We start from the raw sequence: 21,952 nt of genomic DNA on the forward strand, positions 1-21,952 counted from the left end.
GATCTTCCCATCTTCTGATATCTTCCTCAATTTCTCTCTCAGAGACTTGAATTTTTTTTTCATACAAGTCTTTCACTTGCTTGGTTAGAGTTATACCAAGATACTTTATTTATTTGTGACTTTTGTAAAGGATATAGTTTCCCTTATTCCTTACTTAGGCCATTTGTACTTTGTATATTGGGGGCTACTTTTTTTTTTTTTTAGTTAATTTTGTATCCAGTTACTTTGCTGAAAGTATTTATCAGCTGTAGGAGTTCTCTGGTCAACTTTTTGGTCACTTTTGAATACTATCTTGCCATCTGTGAATAGGGATACTTTGACTTCTTCCTTTCTAATTTGTATCCCCTTGATCTCCTTTAGTTGTCTTACTGGTCTGGCTAGGACTTTAAGTACTATATTGAAGATATAGAGTAAGAGTGGGCAGCCGTGTTTTGTCCATGATTTTAGTGGGATTGCTTTAAGTTTCTCTCCATTTAATTTGATGTTGGCTGTAGGCTTTCTGTATATTCCCTTTATTGTGTTTGGCATGTGCCTTGTATCCCTGATCTTAATAAGACTTTTAACATGAAGGGGTGTTGGATTTTGTAGAATGCTTTTTTTTTTTTTGCATCAAATGAGATGATCATGTGTGTTTTTTTCTTTCAGTTTGTTTATGTTAGATTACATTGATGGATTTTCATTTATTGAACCACCCATGCATGTCTGGGATGAATCCTACTTGATCATGGTGGGTGATATCTTTGATGTGTTCTTGGATTTGGCTTGTGAGTATTTTATTGAATATTTTTGTATCAATGTTCATAAAAGCACTTGGTCTGAAATTCTCTTTTTTTTTGTTGGCTCTTTGTGGGGTTTAGGTAGCAGGGTGACTGTAGCCTCATACAGTGAGCTTTTAATGTTCCCTCTGTTTCTATTTTGTGAAATAATTTGAGGAGTACTGGTACTAGGTCTTCTTTGAAAGTCTGGTAGAAGAAAAGTGCCCTGGGCTTTTTTTTGGGGGGGGGCGATGGGAGACTTTTAATGACTACTTTTATTTCCTTAGTGGTTATACGACTATTTAACTTGTTTAACTTACCTTTGGTAAGTGGAGTCTATCAAGAAAATTGTCCATTTCATTTAGATTTTTCAATTTTGTGGAGTACAGGCTCTTGAAGTAAGACCTAATGAATCTTTGGATTTCCTCTGTGTCTGTTGTTATGTCTAAATTTTTATTTCTGATTTTGTTGATTTAGATATTGCCTTTTAGTTAGTTCACTATACATTTGTCCATCTTGTTAATTTTCTCAAAGAACCAGCTCTTGGTTTTGGTGATTCTTTCTGTTGTTCTCTTTGTTTCTAATTTAGTGATTTCAGTCTAAGTTTCATTCTTTCCTGCCATCTATTCCTCTTGGGTATGTTTGCTTCTTTTTTGTTTTTTCCCCTAGAGATTTCAGGCAAGCTGTTATGTTGCTTGTATGAGATCTGTCTAATTTCTTTATGAAGGCACTTGGTGTTATGCACTTTTCTCTTAGCACTGCTTTCATTGTGTCCTGTAAGTTTGGGTGTGCTATATCTTCATTCTCATTGGAATTTAGTAAGTCTTTAAGTTCTTCCTTTATTTCTTTCCTGGCTCAGTGGCCACTGAGTAGGCAGTTCTTTAGTTTTCATGAGTCTGTAGGCTTTTGTTATTTGTGTTGTTGTTGAAGTCCAGCTTTAAGCCATGATGATCTGATAAGTACAATGGGCTAATTCAATTTTGTTGTATCAGTTGAGGTTTGCTTTGTGACTGACTATATGGTTGATTTTGGAGAAGGTTCTGTGCAGTGCTGAGAAGGTATATCCTTTTTTGTTTGGGTGTAAAGTTCTGTAGATATCTATTAGGTCCTTTTGATTCATGACATCTGTTAGTTTCACTACTTCTGTGGTCTCTTAGGGTCTGCAAGGCATCTGCCACCTCCTTCTCTTACATTCAGTTGGTGATGCTTACTTCTATAGCTCCTGTTCGCATCCCTAAGTTTTCCTTGCCCAAAGATTTCCTCAGTTTGTGTTTTTTAATTGATTCTATTTCCATTTTCAGGTCTTGAACCTTTTATTCATTATCTTCACTTGTTCTATTGTGTTTTCCTGTATTTCTTTAAGTGATTTATTTATTTCTTCTTTAAAGGCCACTATTTGTTTGATTGTATTTTCATGTATTTCTTTGAGGGATGTATTAGTTTCCCCCTTTAAAGGCCTCTATCATCTTCATAAGCATAGATTTAAGGTTGTTTTCCTGTGTTTCCATTGCATTAGGATAGTCAGAGCTTGTTGTATTAGGATAGTTGGGTTCTGGTGGTGCCATACTGCACTGTTTTTTGGGCTTTAAAAATTTTGTTTCTAAGATGGCCCTTTGCCGTCTAGTTACCCCCTGGCATTGGCTGGTTGTTCCTGAGCCCACTGGATTCTCAGGCATGCTGGGGGAGCCCCGGGTCATGGGTTGGGTGCTGGAATCTGATGGTTGTATCCCAGTTGGACCTCTAGGCAAGGAATTAGGGTGTGAGTTTCTAACCTGTGTGATATCCTGCAGGTCTCCTCAAGAGAGGAGTAGAGCTGTGAACCACAGGCTGGATCTGCATGTCTCTGGAATCTGTAGTCATCAGGATGGTGGGAGTGGCCAGGAGGTCTGAAGATGGGACTGTGTATGTCTGGCAGGAAGGACCCTCTCCTCTCTCTGAACAAACGGACAGAGTTAGCAGCGAGGTAGCTTGCTAGCTCCACAGTTACTGTGCTCACAGTAGTTAGACTCTGCTAGGAGCCTCCACCTTGGAATGGGACCCTGTATGTTCCTATTGTCTGGCCAGTCTCCACAGGGGGGACAGGTAGAACCAGGGACTGGAGGTTGAGAGTGTGTCCTTGGTATCCAGGAGCTGTTCTCCTGGAGGTGGGAGGAGTCTGTGTCTGTATGCTGCAGCCACGCGCATGTGTATGTGTGTGTGTGTGTTTGTGTGTGTGTGCGTGTGCGTGTGCGTGTATGTGTGTGTGTGTGTATCCCAGGAACTTGATATTCATGTTCCTGTAGGTGGAAGGCTCCGATGTCAGGAGCCTAGATTGTGTGTGACCCTTGCACTCAGGATCCGCACACAGGGGGCCTAGAACGATGTGTCCCTACTTCTTAGGATGCCTTCTCTCGTCCGGGAAAGACAGACTTTGGCAGTTTGGAGTCAGCAACCCAGTCACTCACTTGGTCCATAGTCTCTGATCTTCTGTTACTCGGATGCCATGTGTGCTGGGTGCTGCCATCTTGGAGTCTCCACCATTTGAAAAAAACTTTTTTAAAGGTAACAAGCTGTTTAATTAGGTTGTAAGCCACTTAGAATACCAGTTTGTGAGGATACATCCTGTGTGTCAGGGAGAACTGAGATCATCGCAGGTAGCCCTGCAGCTGAGGAACAGCTTAGATCTTTGGCAAAATCTGCAAGTCCAGAGTTTTCTGACCAGCCTTGAGCTGCTCTATCATCTCGTATTTCTCCTTCAAAGATCTCACCCTCCTGGTGCCTGGGCTTGCACAGCTGCTTCTTGAAGTAAGCGTTTGTCAGCTGTTTGGAGATTTTAACCTCGCTGGTATCAACTTTTGTAGATGTGCCGATGACAAACTTCTGGTGGGTTCTGCGCAGAGGAACTCTGTTGAGGGCAAGTGGTCCAGGCACAAGCAGCAAGCCACTTTCCAGTTGCTTCAGGCACCCAGTGAAGATGATCAGGACTATTCCGGGAGTGATACCGGCACACGGCTTTCTCACGTGCTGACTGAAGGGCTTTATGCCACATCTCAGCAGCTTCCGAGGCACATCTTCAGTAGGATGACACCTAGGCAGTTTTCAAAGCTTCACCACCCAGGTGCCACCATTCTTGTCACCACAGGCTACTTTTGTGACAGTAGCAAGGTCTTTCTCCTTCTTCTTTTCAACCTTGGACTTTGCAGCTGAGTATTTCCTTTTGTATAAGGCATTTCTGGAACACATTGCAGATCGGGAGTACCTGTCAATTCCCCTAACCAGGACAGAGTTTCGACTGCAATGGGGCTTCCCTTGCTTGGGCTTTTTAACCTTAGGGTCACCCTTTTTGGCTTGCAGTTTCAGAGGCTTAGTCCACTGTCAATCTGGTGCGAAGCATGGAGGCACACAACAGGCATGGTACTGGAGGAGCTGAGAGTTCTACATACAGATCCACAGCAGGAAGGGAGAGACACACACTGGGCCTGATTTGAGCATTTGAAACCCCAAAGGCCACACCCAGAGACCCACTTTCTCCAGTAAGGTCACACCTACTGCAACAAGGCCAGAGCTCTTAATCCCTGTCAAGTAGTGCCACTCCCTAATGAGCAGGCATTCAAATACATGAGCCTATGGGGCCATTCCTATTCAAACCTCCACAGATGTTGCAGCTATCACATTCTTTTCTGGTGATGGCTTATGCTAATTGTCAACCTAGACTCACCTAGGAGGTGGCTCTGCAAATGCCTGTGGAAGATTTCTTTAATTGAAATAGGTGACCCACCCACTATGCATGGCACCATTCCTTGTAAGGGATACACAGACAGACCTGTGTAAATGGAGAAATGACTGAGCATTAGTCTGTATTCACCCATCTCCATTTTCCTGATTGTAGATATGATCTGGCCAGCTGCTTCAAACTCGTGCGGTCTTGACTTTTCTGCTATGATGAAATAAACTTGTTCTCTGATAAGATGCTTTTATTCAAGTATTTTGTCACAACAACAGGAAAAGAACCCAGCCATATGTGGTTCCTGGTTCCTGGCCCTCTGTAATGTTCCAGGTCTATACCTATAGAGGCAGCAATATATCTTCACACTGAGGACAAACAAATAAGAAAACAAGTGGAAAATCAAGTCCCTTTACGCTGTGACACAAGAATGTCATGCTGTCATTCTATCTCTGGTTTAAACAGTCAAATAAAGTAGCATAATCAAGATGCAAGCAATATCTGTTTACAAATCCAATCCTACAGAAGAAAAACTCCACTTTAAAGAGGTTAACTACATCTAAAAATCCACAGGAAATATATAATCTGAGACCAGCAAATAAAAATATGGAATGCACAAACACACACACACACACACACACATACACACACACATGCACACGCACACGCACACACACACACATGCACACGCGCGCACACACACACACACACACTACTACTACTATCACCACCACCACCACCACTATTACCATCTACAACAATGAAATAACAAGAATTAATAATCACTGCTCATTAATATCTCTCAACACCAGTGGTCTTAATTCCCTAATAAAAAGACACAGATTAACAGAATAGGCGTGAAAACATGATCCAACTTTCTGATTCATCTGAGAAACATACCTTAACATCAAAGATAGACATCATCTCAAGGTAAAGATATTCCAAGCAAATGGACCTAAAAAGCAAGCTGATAATAGCCATTTTAATACCTTACAAAATAGACTTCAAACCAAAACAGGTTAGAAGGTAGGGAAGGATTCCATATATTCACCGAAGGAGAAATCCACCAAGATGGCACTACAGTTAACATCTATGCACCAAACACACGGGTACCCACCCAAGTTCATAAAAGAAACACTACTACAGCTTAAATCACATATTGACCCTCACATACCAATAGTGAGAGACTTCAGTATCTCACTCTGACCAATAAATAGGTCATACAGACAAAAATCTAAATAGAGAAATAATGGAGCTAAATAGCAGCATAAATCAACTTTCTTATTAGATATTAACAAATTATATCACCCAAACACAAAAGAATATACCTTCTCCTCAGCAACTCATGGAACTTTCTTCAAAACTGACCACACACTCCAATGCAAAACAAATCTCAAAAGAGACAAGAAAAAAATGATACCCTGCATTTTATCTGACTACCATGGATTAAAGCTGGATATTAACAGCACCAGAAATAGAAAGCTTACAAATTCATGGAAACCAAAAAACTCACCACTGAGTGAAAAATGGGTCAATATAGAAATTAAGAAGGAAATTAAAGATATTATAGAATTGAATGAAAATGAATATACAACATACCCAAACTTATGGGACATAATGAAGAAGGTTCATAGCACTGCATACCTACATTTAAAAAAAACTGGAGAGCTCTCATAACAGTAAGTAATTATACACATGAATGCTCTAGAACAAAAAGAAGAAATTACATCTAAAAGGACTAGATGCTAAGAAATAATCAAACTCAGGCCTGAAATAAATAAAATAGGAACACCACCACCACCACCACCAACAACAACACAATACAATACACACAATCAATGAAATAAACAGTTGGTTCCTTGAGAAAATCAGTAAGATTGACAAACCCTTATTCAAATTACATAAAAGTTTGAAGAGAAGGATCTAAATAACAAAATTATAAATGAAAAAAGGACATAATAGCAGATGCTGAGGTAATTCAGATAATCATAAGGATGTACTTTAAAAACCTCTACCTGTACCAAATTGGAAAATCTAAATGAAATGGATAATTTTCTCCATACATACCAATTACCAAAGGTAAACCAAGATCAGATAAGCAATTTAAACAGACCTATAACCTACAGCCCCTAGTAAAATAAAAGCAGTCATTTAAAGTCTCCCAATACTACGACGATGACGATGACTCCTACTACAACAGCAGCCCAGGGACAGATGGTGTCAGCACAGAATTCTACCAGACTTTCAAAGAAGAGCTAATGCCAATACTCAAATTATTCAACAAAATAGAAACAGAAGGAACATTATCCAACTTATGAGGCCACAGTCACCCTGATACCCAAACCACATAAAGACCCCCCCAAAAGAAACAGAATTATAGACCAATTTCCTTTATGAATACAGATGCAAAAAATACTCAATAAAATAATTGAAATCAAAATCCAAGAACACATCAAAAAATTCATCCACCATGATTAAGTAGGCTTTATCCCACAGATGCAGGAATGGTTCAACAGATATAAATAGATAAATGTAATAAATTCGCCATATAGACAAACTGAAAGACAAAAACCACATGATCATCTCATAAGATGCAGAAAAACCCTTTGACAAAATCCACAACCCCTACATAATAAAAATCCCAGAGAGATTAGGGATAAGAGGGACGTACCTCAGTACAGTAAAGGCAGTTTACAGCAAGTCCTTAGTCAGCATCCACAGCAGCTTAAATAGAAATTCAGGAAGTGTCACTAAAACCACGAACAGCACAAGGCTGTCCACTCTCCATCCCCGTTCAGCATTGTACTTCAAGTCTGAGCTAGAGCAATGAGACAACTGAAGGGCATCAAGTGGATACAGATTGGGAAGGGAAAAGTCAAATTACTGTTATTTGCAGAGGAAATGGTAGTATGCATAAGTGACCCTAAAAATTTCATCAGGAAACTTCTACAGCTGATACACACTTTCAGCAAAGTGGCTAGATAGAAATTAACTCACAAAAATATGTAGCCCTTTGATATACAAATTACAAATGGACTGAAAAGATCATGGAAACAACATGTTTCCTAATAGCCTCAAATAATATAAAATATCTTAGGTTAACTCTAACCAAATAAGTGAAAGTCTTGTAAGATAAAAACATCAAACCACTGAAGAAAAAATTTGAAAAAGATTTCAGTAGGTAAGCGATCTTCCGTGCTCATGAATCAGTAGGATTAGCATAATAAAAATGGCCATCGTATATAAAAAAACTACAGATTCAATGCAGTCATCATCAAAATTCCAACAGAGCTCTTAGCAGATTTTGAAAGGATAATTTTCAACTTCATATGGAAAAACAAAAGGCCCAGGATAGGTAAAACAATCCTGAGTAGTAAAAAAAGTGCTGGAGGTCTCACCATTCTGTTATCAAATTGTACTACAGAGCTATAGTAATAAAATCAGCATGGTATTGGCACAAAAACTCATGTTGATCAATGGAATCCAATGGAAGACCTACACACAAATCCACACTCCTATGGACATCTGGTTTTTTACAAAGAGGCCAGGAATACACACTGGGGGAAAAGAAGACAGCATCTTCAACAAACGCTAGACTGCATAGAGAGGAATCCAGATAGATCCAGACTTACACCCTGCGCGAAATTCAAGCCTAAATGGATCAAAGACCTCAATAGAAAACCAGATACACCGAATCTGATAGAAGAGAAAGTGAGGGACAGTCTTGAACTCAGCAAAAGAGTTTCTGAACAGGACATTGTTGCGCAGGCCCTAAGATCAACAGGCAGCTAAGGAACGTATGAGGACAGTCAATGTGCCTGGAGTTCTGAGAGAGCACCCACTCAGGGAGACCTGCTGCTGCCACCACCGCTTTGCTTTTGCTCTGTGGCCATCACTGTTTGCAGCTGCTGTCGATGCTCCTCTCACCTGCTGCTCTCATTTTTTTTTCCTCTGTTGTAAGGACATTGAAAATCCTTTTTTTTCTATTTTGCAATGTACAATCACTATTGTTTCCTATAGTTATTGGACCATGTGACAGAACATCAGGTTTTATTTTGCCCATGAAGTCTAAATCTTAAATTTTTGTGTTTTTTTTTTTAATCACTGCCCATCACCAAACTCTGCTTGCTGTTTAAAAGACCACTGCACCAAACATACCACCTAAAATCAGATGTAGTATCAATAAGGAAGGAGACAGACACAGGGCAGTAAGGACACCATGGAGAGTAGTCACCATGACCTGTTAGTAGAGACGGAATGACTTTGATACGGAACAGAATCCTTATTCAAATCCTGCTGGAACCCCATCTGCAGCACATATAGTAAGGTCCTCATCAAATCACATGGCCTCACTTCTGTCTTGAATCACCATTTATGTTAAATTTCAGCCCTTGCCTTGCTGCCTTTCCATTCTCACTGCTCTGCCTAGAAAGTTCTTCCTTCTTCACTGTTTTGATGCCTGTTATGTCACCATATCGTTTTCTGCAGGGTGTTCAGCTCTTGTGTTAGAAGCAGTGAAGAAAGCTCTGAAAGATGCCAATACCCAGAATCCCAGGCTGTGGCTCTTTCATCCCAACTGAAACACTTCTTCCTGGAGTGGGGAAGGGAGGCTCATGAGAAGCAGGAAGCAAATAAAGGCCCAGGAAGCCCAGGAAGTTCCCAATGCTATTCTTCAAGGTTATACAAAAAGTAATGCTTGGTGGGGAGAAGAAACTCTATGGCCCACTGAGATTACCTGCAAGTAACAAGCAGTTGTCATGCATGGCCTTTACAGTGAGGCAGTCACCTTTGAGTTACACAGTGATTCTCCAAATAACCTCTCATGTATGCTTCTGTAAGTTGCCCCTGCCAACTCACCTGTCACTAAGCTAGACTCAGATGGAATTGTTTCTTTGGTCAATCATTACTCTATCAGGCACAGATAGACATTTTCTTACAGGGGAAAAAAAATCATTGACATCCCTGAGAATCTGATTTTATTCATGTAGGTAATGATTTATGGCCATGTTTTTAAATCTTTTGAGCATGTGTGTGTGTGTGTGTGTGTGTGTGTGTGTGAGAGAGAGAGAGAGAGAGAGAGAGAGAGAGAGAGAGAGAGAGACCTGGATATCGCCTTGCATCTTGTTTGAGACAGGGTCTCTGCAGCTGTGTAGGTCACACTGTCTGGCCTGTGAGTTTCCAGGGAGCCTCCTGTCTTGGCCTTCCATCTTGCCACAGGAACAAGGGTATTACAGATGTACACTACCATGCCTGGCTCTACATGAGATCTTGGAGTTTGACCTCAGGCTCTCAAGCTTATGTGGCAAATGCTTTACTCACTGACTCACCTCCCCAGTCCCTGGACATCAATTTTGTTCTTCAACCTCAGATCTCATTATGTTGTGTAGGCTGGCTCCGAATTCCTGAGCTCAAGGGAGCCCTTCACCTTCAGCTTATTGGATACTTGGGATGATGGGTGAGCACAATATGTTAGGATCAAAATATTGGTGTTTTTAAAAGGTTGTCTAGACTGGGGCTTTGCAGACTTTGATATACATTGGAATCATAGAGTGAGGGACCTCAGATTTTGCATTTTAACATTTATTTTGTGCATGTGGGGTCATGGACTGTATGTATGGGTGCATGTGAGTGCAACCACAGGTCAAGGCTGAGTGTGTTCTGCATTTCTAACATATTCCCAGGTTATGCTAATGCTCCTGGCCCACAGACTACCTGAAGCAGCAAGAATTTGGGTCAGATGATTCTGTTGGATCCTTTTGGCCTGTCAGCCATTGGCCTCCTTTACTTTGTCATAGGGGTACTGACTTCCTGGTCTTGAACTTATTGCTTCTAATTTTCCCATATCTTTTTTTCAGACCCAATAAAACTTCTTTGTATTTTAGTGCAACCACTGGTAATTAAAAATGTATTGAGCCAGTTCATTTCACATCTTTTTTTTTTAACCAACTAAATGCTTTGATAAAGTGATATAATTTCTTTAAAATATTTATGAGTAAATTGGTAGGAGATCAAAGAAAAGTATTTTTCATAGAAGCAAGGAAAGCACAGTTTGTTTATGTAAGAAACAGAACTCAATGGCCTGTACACAGTATTTCAAAGAAGTGGCATGTTGAGATATAAGAAATTAAAAAAGAAATTACCACAATAATGATAATGATAGCAGTAATGAGCATGAGGATAAGTAAGATTTATTAAGCACTTGCTCTCAGGGCATTACTTCAGGCACCAAATATAATCTCTTGCTCAGCTCTAGAATTATTAGTAATTACTATTTGTCATTCCCATTTTATAGGAAAGAAAAAAATATCATCTAGAGGCTACAGCTATCCATTGAGACTGATGAGAAGAACAACAGTTCACTGAAGACATCCTTCAAGACAGGGGCTCTGCCCCAGCTTGTACAGTCCACAGACTTTCAGTGGTATTTGCAAACATCAAAATTTCAAGGAAACATCATTGAGACATGTGAGTTCCTTTTACCCCCATTTTTGCAATATAATATAATATAATATAATATAATATAATATAATATAATATAATATAATATAATATAATTGCATCACTCTTCTCTCTTTTTCCTCACGCCGAACCTTTTCATACACCTTTCTTTCAAATTCATGGATCTCTTTCTTTTAATTGTTGATATATATATATATATGTGTGTGTGTGTGTGTGTGTGTGTGTGTGTGTGTGTGTGTGTGTTTATATACATACATGTTTATATACATATATTCCCAAACATAACTAACTCAGTCTGAACAGTGCCAGTTGCACTCACATCCTCAGGGCTGACTTTGCTATTGGACAACCAGTTGGTGTACTCCTTCCTGGGGTAAACTGTTTCTCTTACTCTCTGCATTCCTTAGTTGTCTGTAGTTCTTTGTGTAGGGTTGAGCCCTTGTGAACTTTCCCTGTCCACTTTGGCAGAAATGTGACTTTCAACTTTGAATGGTTTGAAAATCCTGAAAGTAATGAGCAGCATAATCTTGCTGTTACTTCAGAGAGATTTTCCAGAAAAATATACCATCTTCTGTTTGAATTCTGGTGTAATTGCCAAGCTATTTTGCTATGTATTTCTATGGTGTTGATGATTGGGCACGGAGTCATGCATGCTAGACAGATGCTCCACCACTGGACACACCCCTGCCCTCTTTGTCCTCTGTATTAGTCAGGGTTCTCTAGAGAAATTAAAGAATTAACAAATTACACTCATTTTTTAGGTTCTCTTAGAATTTGAATTTATATTGTATCCCAACTTGACTTTTCAGAGAATTGATCCTATCAAAGTTTTACAGTAAGTCTCCATGTTGAGCTCTTAAGTAGCCACTTAATATAGGCAGTTTCTCCATTGTACAGTGAGGAGATGGAAGCTTTATAGTTTCAGCCACTCACACACAACTGTAAGTGGTGGGGGAGCAAACCCCAGGATGCCAGTTGCAGCCTTATTGTTATTTTTCCAGACACTCAGCACATGTGTGTTCGCATATTTATCCCAGGAAGTGGGAACTTTGTTTTTAGAGGTCCCTGCTTTACTCATCCTTACTATCCTTATTCCTACTTTCCCAAGGAGCCTCTCTGGTAACATAATCGCATTTTACACTTGGGAACATGGAGGCCCTGAGAGATGAAGACTTGCTCTCAGTACTAAGTGGTTCATTGCAGACCACAGCATCTTTCTCTAGCAAGTGGTTAAGAGGATAACGTGCCATTATCCCAAGGCTAGTGCAAAGGTAGTTGGCAAGGAACAGACACTCAGATCCTATAGGTGTTCTTTGCTGTATACCTCATTCCTAGCTCTGTGTTAGGAAAAACATAACTGCTCTCCAACAGGAAAGAAAATCTGTAAATTAGGTGTCACTTCCATCAATTAGCACAGTGAGTGTAAACAGATTTGTTTTAAAGAAAAAAAAAAGTCCAATGTTAAAGCTACTTATTGCAATCAAGTCTTAAGGTGCCAACCAGCTGAAATACATTAATAGCCTTAAATTTTCTCATCTGCTGATGTGTTGTTGGATTTATGGCAGGCACATGTAGCATGTTTGGAACATGCAGTCTGCTGATTTTGTGGAGATTCAAGAATGTACAAACCCTGCCTTTGTTTCAGCTAGCTTCTTCAGAACAACCTCTTACATTTATATAGAGTGACCGTCTAGGTAGTTTAGGGAATGTTTGTTCCATCCATAGCCTGCTTTTCTAAACAACAACAACAACAACAACAACAACAACAACAACAACAACACACACACACACACACACACACACCATATACACCACACATACCACACACACCATACCAAACAAACAAACAAACCCAACCAAGCAAGCGAACAAACAAACAAAAAACCAAACCTACTCCAACCCCATCAGCTGATCTTAAGAGAAGAGAAAGTTCCTGGGAAAATGACTTGCGTATTAGGCTCCCAGCCCTCTCCCCTGATTGGACTCGTGCTGACCATGCTCCAGCCAATTCCTTAGTTTGTTAATAATCTATCAGATTCTCTCTTTTGAGAATTTACAATAGTGACTCTAGAGAACACAGGAGTCCACAGAGGTCCACTGGACTCAGACTCATGTCTTTAATGAATAAAAATCTACCCCAAGGAAAACCAGAGGCTAATATGGGAAAGCACACAAACTCAGTCTGTCACCAGTGGGCATGCATATGTACTGTGTGTGGTAAATCAATACATTCAACCTTGTGTGGGCATGTGAAAGCCAGAGACAAAGGCATGTGTCTTCCTTTGTGGATTTTTACCTTACCTTTCTGAGACTGTCTTGTTACTGGATCTGGAGCTCACCAGCTGGCTAGACTTATTGGTTGAGTGCTCCTGGTATCTGCTTGTCTCCATGTACTGCGTCTCCCAGATTTTACAAGGGTGCCGAGATTTATACCTTATGTCCTTGTCCTTGTGGAGCTAGCTCTACCCACTGAGCCATCTCTCCAGCTCCCAGTATGATAGACTCTGGATACTCTAAACATCTTCTTGCTTGAGTGGATTTCTACTCCCTAAACCTATTGCTCTCTGAAAGAATGGCTTTGACATATGATTCTGAATGGAGAGCATGTGCTCATTTATACTTAGTGTGGTAAGTGATGTAAATGGCACACTAGTTAGAGCTTTCTTTAGTAGCCTAGGAGTCTTTTCCTGGCCTGATAGTGTCCCATGAAGTTTTCAGAGTAGAACCAGTTCTAGTTTAGACATGTGATTGCTGTTTGACCAAATTATAAATCCACACTACTACAGCTAGCATTTCACAGCCTCACACACAGCAAACATCTGATTCATAGCCAAAATTATCATTTCTGGGTGACTTACATTGCTTACTTCTCTGGCTGAATTTTTAGAGTTTATTTCTCCTAGGTGCTTTGTCGCAGAATGAAGAAAATACACGAGGAAATTAAAATCAGCCAGCCTTGCTGTCTTTTGAGTTCTAACTGCAAATCCAGTGGGAGAAATGGCTTGTAGATTGACCGTGAAGCTTCCCTAAGATTTGACTCCCACCCCATTTTCCAGAGCTCAGAGTCTCTACAGAATAGTCTGTCTGCTCTGCAGAGACAACAGAAGGTGAGGAGAGTCCTGGCAGGAAGTCTGCATCCTTTCCCATCTGGACCCTGCCAGCTGAGTATGTGGACCAGGCCCATTTTTTTTTTTGTCTCTTACTTGTGTTTCTTCATGTAGAAAAGAGCATTTGAATGTTTGTCCTGTGTAGTTCACATGATAGCTGAGGAATCCATAGGTAACATGGATTGAGAGGGTGTGAGCTAGAAGGATAAGGAATATCAGCAGACCTAGCATCCTGCAGCACAGGGCGCCTCCAGTTAGAACAACTTCAAGACTCTAGTCCTAGGTCTCTCCTTTTCTCTTAACCCTTCCTATCCCACAGCTCTCTGAGAGTGAGATAACATGCTCCTTCACTTGATTATTTAGCAAGGTGCTTCTCTGTAGTAAGAACATTTATTTTATCTTATTTTTTAAGATAGGGTTTCACGAAGCTCAGGTTGGCTAGATCTCTTGAGCCTCCTGGATCCTGGCTTATAGATATGGAGCACCCTGTTCTTCAAGGACTATTGATCAATGGCAGATTCATTTACATTTTTGTCAACTTGAGCCAATTGAGAATCTGTCACCACCCACTATCTTATCCAAAGAATCCATAGTGGCTGGAAGCTTTGGGGTAGGCACTTTAGCACCAGAACCTCACCCCAGGGAGCCACCTGCCTTTGAGTGGGTTCTGATGAGTTGCTCCACTGTGTGTTTTCAGACAGTTTCCAGGGGAATCTAATGCACACACAAGGCCAGAAATTACTGATATTGTAGGAACCCTCAATTTACAGATGCGGACATGGTTTCTCTCACACAAGTCCTAAGTTTAAATCCTTGCTGCCCTCCTCCTGGGCCTTTGGTTATCACTTGTCCAGATACTCTCCGAAGTCCTGGATTACAGGTTGTATGTCACCATGCTGGGCTTTTAAATTTTTCTTTTAAAAATGTTTTTTCACTATTTACCTCTAGAAATTTTATAGTTTTAGGTTTTATTTTAGATTTGTTTGTAGATTTTGCAGCACTGGGGATTGAACTTGGGACTCTCAGACAAGTGTTCCTTGCTGAGTTCAGTCCAGCTTTCCTGCCCCCACCTTTCCTTTCTGTTTCGAGACTGACTGAAAACTTGTACAAGGACAACCCTGAAGTCCTGATTTTCATGCCTTTGCCTTCTAAGTGCTGAGTTACAGACATGTTCCACTATGCAGGGTAGACCTTGAACTTTTAAGGTCTTTATCATCACTATCCTTGACACCTTCCTAGTGGTGTCAGACATTTTAACATCTTCTTTAACCCTAAGTGGGAAATTTCTTTTGTTTATGTTTCATAAACATGTTACGTTCTTGCTTCAGTCAGTTTGTTTTCCTTCCTTACGGTCACAAAACTACCTCATGTGTTAGCCTTCAAACAGGTCTCCTGTTGTCCTCTTTGTCTTGTTCTGTTTTGCTTTGGATTGTTTTATTTGAGACTGTGTCTCACTATGTAGGTCAAACTAGCTTTGAATTCATGGTCCTCCTGCCTCAGACATCTAAATCGGGAACTAGAAGCATCTTCCACCACGTCCTGATTTTTGTGTTCTTTTGAAAAGCTGCCGGCTGTTGGCAGCAGGAATTCAGCTTCTCAGCCTGACTGTGAGAGGCTTCTATGCTTTGCTGTCAGCCTATCAGATGGATCTGCCCTTCCTGAAGGTGTTTTATATTATACCATCTTGCTGGAGGTTTCCTTTTGGTCTGCTACTCTTTTGCTGCCTGTATAATCTATACATTCTTCAAAGTCTTGCTCAAATTGTGTTGCCTTCAATATGCATTTTGGGAATCTGCCTTCATCTAAGGGATTTTTCTTTGAGTTCCTGCTCTACCTTATTTGTCCTTGACTTTGGGCTCTTATCAGACAGTGAGCATCCCAGACTTTGGTCTCCATGCAGAACCTATTTCATAGAGCTGTGTGCTTCCTCACATAATACCAACTAGCATGGCTGTCTTTGCTATGCCAGGTGTACAGAAAACATTGTTGCTCAATTCAGATTCAGTTAAGTGAGTCTTACAAGATCATTCAGCCTGTAACATGCACAGTTGAAAGAGAATCCATGTCTTTGAAAGTGGTATTCCACACCATTCTAAGACACTCATTTTTCTTAAAGGTCGTTCACAAATGGCTCACTTGAAAACTATTTGTTCTGTCACCAAGGTTATCTTTTTGCCAACTCAGGAAAAAAATGAGCCAAGCAAATGTGAAATGATTTGAGAGAACAATAGGTGGTCTGGAAGGATGTTCCACCAATGAAAAGCAAGGGACAAATAACCACATATCCTACACAAGGAGAATTCTGGAAGGCTCTGGCAAAGCTGTGAGTACAGTGAGAAGACAAAAGAATAAGACAAGGTGCAGTGGCTTTCTAAAAATACTTGTGTCCCTGGAGTCTGACATGGCGGCTGACTTTGGACTATGCAGGCTTGGTGTAGCCTGGTTTAGCAAAGTTCAGGGCAGTTTATTTTCTATTATCATCCTATTAAACTTCTGAATGCTAAAGCTTTGCTAGCTGACTGTATTAGGTTTAATCTCCCAAGTTCCACTCGTCTCATTTAAGCTGCATAGTTAATTGGCTAAGGGGTAATTGAAAATGAAGCATGAAGTGTGTGGTGGGTGAGGCTGTAATACGGACCTCAAGTTCTAAATTTCTGATTAACTGTGTGAGCTCACTCATAATTGGCTTTCCCTTTGATTACTAGCATTTGATTTAGGCCAGTTAGCATTCAGTGTGGGCCTTTTGGAATCTTCTCTTTCTCCCTCTCTGTCTCTCTCTGTCTTTTACCCTCCCTACTGCCTCTCCCTTTTCTATTCTCAGAAGACTAGCTTTCTCTAACTGTTCACTATCTGAAGAAATCAACCCTTTTGAAATGAACTTCAGAAGAGCAATTACTTGGCCTGTCTGATTTTGGGGCTAATGAGTGGCAAGCCGAAGACTCACAGCCACAGTGGGCTCCTCTGATGACTCCACTTCCTTCTCACCAGGGACCTGTTCACCTCTGGACAGAGATACTTCCTGATTGTGAGGGAAGCATATGGCCACGCCCATTTCTCCATTTCTATTGAGGGCAACACGAGAAGGTTTTGTTCCATCCAGTGATGATGAAACAGACATATAATACAGAGGATGTTGTATTCATTCTCATGATCAAAGTAGGAAAACAAATCATTGTTGATTCTACAATCTTGGATCTATGGGATCTGGAATTCAAGAGACATATTTGCAGTGGGACATGTTTGTGAGTCCCTCACGACCTATAAATAAGCAGCCAGGCCAAGGGATGAGTCATGAGGATGGTAGTGAGTATAGTGATGTTGGATTGGTTCACGTAGGATGCTATATTACTAGGTGCTCTTGGAAGTTAACAGGGAAAGGATGTGGTACGTGGGTGAGAGAAGTGGACTGTGGAGTAGAAGATGTAGGGTATTGCCCAGCCTCTGTATTCTGGCCCCAGTCCTGTGATAAATGTGGCTGGCTTTTTTGGAAAGGGGCTGGCTGCTTCTGGGCTTCAGAGCCACCAGTTCAAAGAGTGACTACAAGGGACCTTTTGACTATGGAAGATGACAGTGTTTGAGAAGGGTGGCAACTTGGGTCAGTGCTCAGAACCTGTAGGAAGACAGCAGCATGGCACATGCAGCCTAGGCTAACAAAGGAAGACCGTATTGGAGAGAATATCCACAAACCCTGTCACTTCTCAGCATGACCTGGCAGCACCAGCTCAGGTGACACTCAGTCAGCTGCTGTCCTGCTCAGTCCTCTCTCTGCTGATTGAACTGAACAGTGGTGTACTTTAGGAAAAAAAAAATCAGTTTCCCATTCCACATTTGTGATCGAAACAAAAGCATGTCTATATCCACTACCTAATAGATCTGTAGCTTACAAGTTATATTTCCCCCTTTCCATGGATTTACGTGCCCAAACCACTTGGATTCTGGGCTAGGTTGTGATTGTGAAATGTGATAAGGTTAACAGCTCTTCCTCACCAGTATAGACTCACTGAAGACAATTCATAAAAAATAATTAAACAGGTGTGTCGTTCTTTACCTGGAGCTTAACTAAATTTACTTCCTAACTTGGGTGGGCTAAGAGGTTAATTAGAAAGCAGGTAAGGACTCTGCTCATGGGTAAATGTGAAGATGACGATGCCCTTCTGCGTCATGTCCTACCCTCCATCCGGCTGACTGATGTTTCTGAATGTCCCAAGCCCAGCATGTGCTCACTGCACTCACACAGTGTGAGGAACACTTGTTCCTGTACATGACAATAGCTCACAACTCAAGGTGATTGAAGAGAGTGATGAACACAGAAGGACATTGGTTCCTGACTTTGGATGATGATGGTGACATGGGGCAGGATGTATGACTTCGGCTTTGCTGCATTTTATGTTTTGTGAATGATTACTTAGCTAACAACTTTTCCTGTGTCTGCATTTCAAAATGTGTGTGAGCATATGTGCTGTCTATGCCTGGCTAGCTGGCCTGGAAACTCCTGTATCTCAAGCCTTTGCTTCCCATGTCCTGTAGGTGTAGCGATCTTAGATGCTTGGGCTATATTGGGATTTTATGTGCAGGTTCTGGGCACTGGACTCAGGTAGGTCAGGCTACTGTGGCAAGTGATTTTATCCACTGAAACACTTTCCCAGCCATAAGAATTTTTTTGTTTAGTTTCATAAGAATTTTTATAAGTATAATAAAGTACATAGGATAGGAGCTTTGTCTTTTGACCATCAGGTCAAAATTTCATGGCACTAAGGATAGTCACACTGTTGTACTGTTGTTAACACTATTTTTATCACAGCTCCTTTCACCTTGCAGAGCTGAGTGCCTCATTAAGCAAAAATTCCCTGTTCCCTCATTTTTGGCTTCTAGAAACTACTGTTCTACCTCTGTCCTGATGAATGTTGTCACTGTAGACCATGTGTTGTCAGAACCATACAGAAGTTTCCCCGCCAGGTCCTGGCTTGTTTCACTTAGCACATCATCCTTATGGTTCATCCATGCCATGCTTTATGTCAGAATCTTACTTTTTAGAGCTAAAAATGATACCCTACTGTATCCATATACATTGTTTCATGTGTCTGTGGATGGACACTTGGATGTTGTGAGTAATTCTGCCAAACACACCAGTATTCAATGTTTGTTCATTTTCCTGTCTTAAAGTATTTTGTGTGTGTAAACAGAAGAGAAATTGCTGGATAATATAACAATTCTGTTTTTGTTGTTAGTGGACTTACCACAGGTTTACACAGATGACTAATGATTTTATAGTCCCAATAATGGACCACAAGGTTCCAGTTTTTCACATCCTCCCACAACACGTTTTTCCTTTCTCCTTCCCTTTCCCGTTCTTTCCATCCTTCCATATTTGTGTTAGGCAGGGTTCTTTAGAGGAGTAAAACCTATAGAATGAATATATGTGTGTATATATTTATTCATATATTGGTTCGTTAATATAGCTTACAGGCTATGGTTCAACAATGGCTGTCTACCAACAAAAGGTCCAAGAGTCCACTAGTTGTTCAATCCATGAGGCTGGATGTCTCAGCTAGTCTTCAGTATGTACCAAAATCCCAAAAAATTAGAGTCTAATGCCAGTGAAGAAATGGACTTGCTGGTGAAAGCAAGAGCAAGGAGGCAAACAAGAACAAAAATGAAAAAGCCAAGCAATCTTTCTTCTTCCATGTCCTTTATATAGGCTGCCAGCAGTAGGCATGACCAAGGTTAAAGGCAGATCTTCCCACCTCATAGCGTCTGGGTGGGAAGTGTATCCTCCCACCCCAAGATTCAGAGTAGAAGCAGGTCTTCCCACTTCAAATGATTTAATTAAAACTCCCTCACAGGTGTGCCCAGTTATTTGGGTTTGAGTTAATTCCTGATGTAGTCAGGCTGACAACCAAGTGTAGCTCAGCCCTTACAGCATTCTAATGGCCACAACGCTAATAGCTCACTGAGGTTTTGATTCCCTCAATAATTTTAATGTGTGTGTGTGTGTGTGTGTGTGTGTGTGTGTGTGTGTGTGGTGGGCTACATTTTACTAGATTTGGAACCGTGGTTCGCAATGTGACCAAGGAAAGACCTACTTAAAGAAGAATAAAAATTAGTGCCGACTGATGTTTTGGCTGCAGCTCTATCATCAGGGGGCTGGGGCGGAGGACCTACAGTTCGAGGTCAGCCTGGTGTATGTAGGGAATCTTTGTCTCAAAACAAATCAAACCAAAACAAACTCCCTCCCAGAGAGAAAAAAGTAAGGAGTGGGAGTACCGTATGGCTTAGCTTCTTTGAAGAAGTGACAGACCTTGACAGGGGCAGTGGCTCACATAGGTACCACAGCTGCTTCGAGGCAGATGTCCTGTCTCTGGGTACTCTCTCCCAGCCTGTGTTTCTTGCCTCTGGTAAACTCATGAGGGACAACTGGAGGTACCATCTTCCAGGTATTCTGATGAAATGAATCCAAGGGGCCCCCAGATGAGGCTAACAGTTGGGTGCAGCCGGCGTCCACTGTGTAGGTGGGCAGGAGGTCCTGTATTTAGACCTGCACCCCGTACTTGTATAGCTTCCTTCCTGAGCTCAGAAGTGCACATGGCGAGTTTGGTGGCCTGCCTCTGTTACAGCTTATGGTGGACTTGGGATCTGAAACAACACAAAGTCATCCAGCTGATCAGGAGGCAGAAGTCTCTAATGGACCTCACTGGGCTAAGAGTAGGTAGGGCTGGTTTCTTGTGGAGGCACTAGGGCAGTGCTCCTTAAGCCCTTCCTAACACTGAGACTCTTTAATACAGTTCCTCATGCTATAGTGACCCCTCCAAACTTAAATTATTTTTATTGCTATTTTATAACTGTAATTTTGCTTCTGTTATGAATCATAATCTAAATCTCTCTGTTTTCTGATGGTCTTAGGCAACCATTGTGAAAAGTTCATTTGACCCCCAAAGGAGTCACAATCCATAAGTTGAGAATCACTGCTTTAGGGGAAAATTCACCTTTTGTACTTTTTCTGGTTTCTCAAGGCTAAGTGAATTCTTGGACTTGTGACCTCTTCCTCCATTTTCAATATCAACCACGTAGCATCTTCAAAACCCTTGCTGACCTCTTCTGCCTCTCTTATTTTAAAGGTCCATTGAGAGGCTTACCTGGATAGGTCAGGGCAATTACCTTATTTTATATTATTGTTGTTATTGCTTCCTTAGTGCTAGAGATTGAGCCAGGGCCTCACACATGCAAAACAAGCATTCTACCACCAAGCCACATCCAGGCCGTACCCATTCTGACTCAGCTGAAAACCAATTTACATCTGTAATCGTAACTCATCTCTCCATGTGCTATGACCTGGTTCTGAGGATGGGATATTGACATATATTATTATTATTATTATTATTATTATTATTATTATTATCATCATCATCATCATCATCATCATTCTGTCCATAATAAAAAAGAAAATGATTAGCAGGTTGAAGCCTATGAAAGGCATGAAAAAGGGGTGAAACTTCCATGAGTGCTCTGTGCACACATTGTCTCCATCTGCCCTCCTTTAACTCAGGAAACAACCATTATCTTCTCATTGACAAAGATGGATTCCACGATCGAAATGGTTTATATGGCACTGTGATAGTTTCTTGAATTGTGAAGAGAACTGACTTAAAACTAATGGCATCCAAAGGTGTCTGCATTTCCACACATTCGTGTCTACATGTGTCAATCCAAGTGTTGCATAGTCACTTTCACCCAACTGATTCAGTGTGTTTTAAGAGGTTTAAGTAGTATTGTACTCCCAGGAATAAAAAGAAAACCTGGAGATATGTCGGAAGATGAATATAGCAGTAAGAGAGGATCAGAGAACAATATAGTCACTATAAGGTAACTGAGAAGTCAAATATAAGAAAACCACAGCACAGTCTGTCAGTGTAACATGGGTATTGGAATGA

General features: G+C 40.9%; 1 long non-coding RNA gene and 1 pseudogene across 2 annotated transcripts in view; one reads left to right on the forward strand and one right to left on the reverse strand.

The window, feature by feature from the left end:
* The window catches only part of LOC311597021, a 323,741-nt gene that overhangs the window by 76,615 nt on the left and 225,174 nt on the right, over positions 1-21,952 (forward strand). The window contains exon 3 of the long non-coding RNA XR_014779063.1: positions 10,751-10,923. This is a non-coding gene — a long non-coding RNA (uncharacterized lncRNA). The remainder of the gene's footprint in view (positions 1-10,750; positions 10,924-21,952) is intronic.
* On the reverse strand, positions 3,380-5,379 carry LOC311595742 (large ribosomal subunit protein eL6-like; annotated as a pseudogene). The gene is made up of 2 exons: positions 5,359-5,379; positions 3,380-4,106 (listed from the first exon to the last, which is right to left on the reverse strand). The product of its transcript is annotated as a large ribosomal subunit protein eL6-like (transcript).

This window comes from Acomys minous (genome assembly GCF_964271855.1).
Source record: "Acomys minous genome assembly, chromosome: 4".
NCBI lineage: Eukaryota > Metazoa > Chordata > Mammalia > Rodentia > Muridae > Acomys > Acomys minous.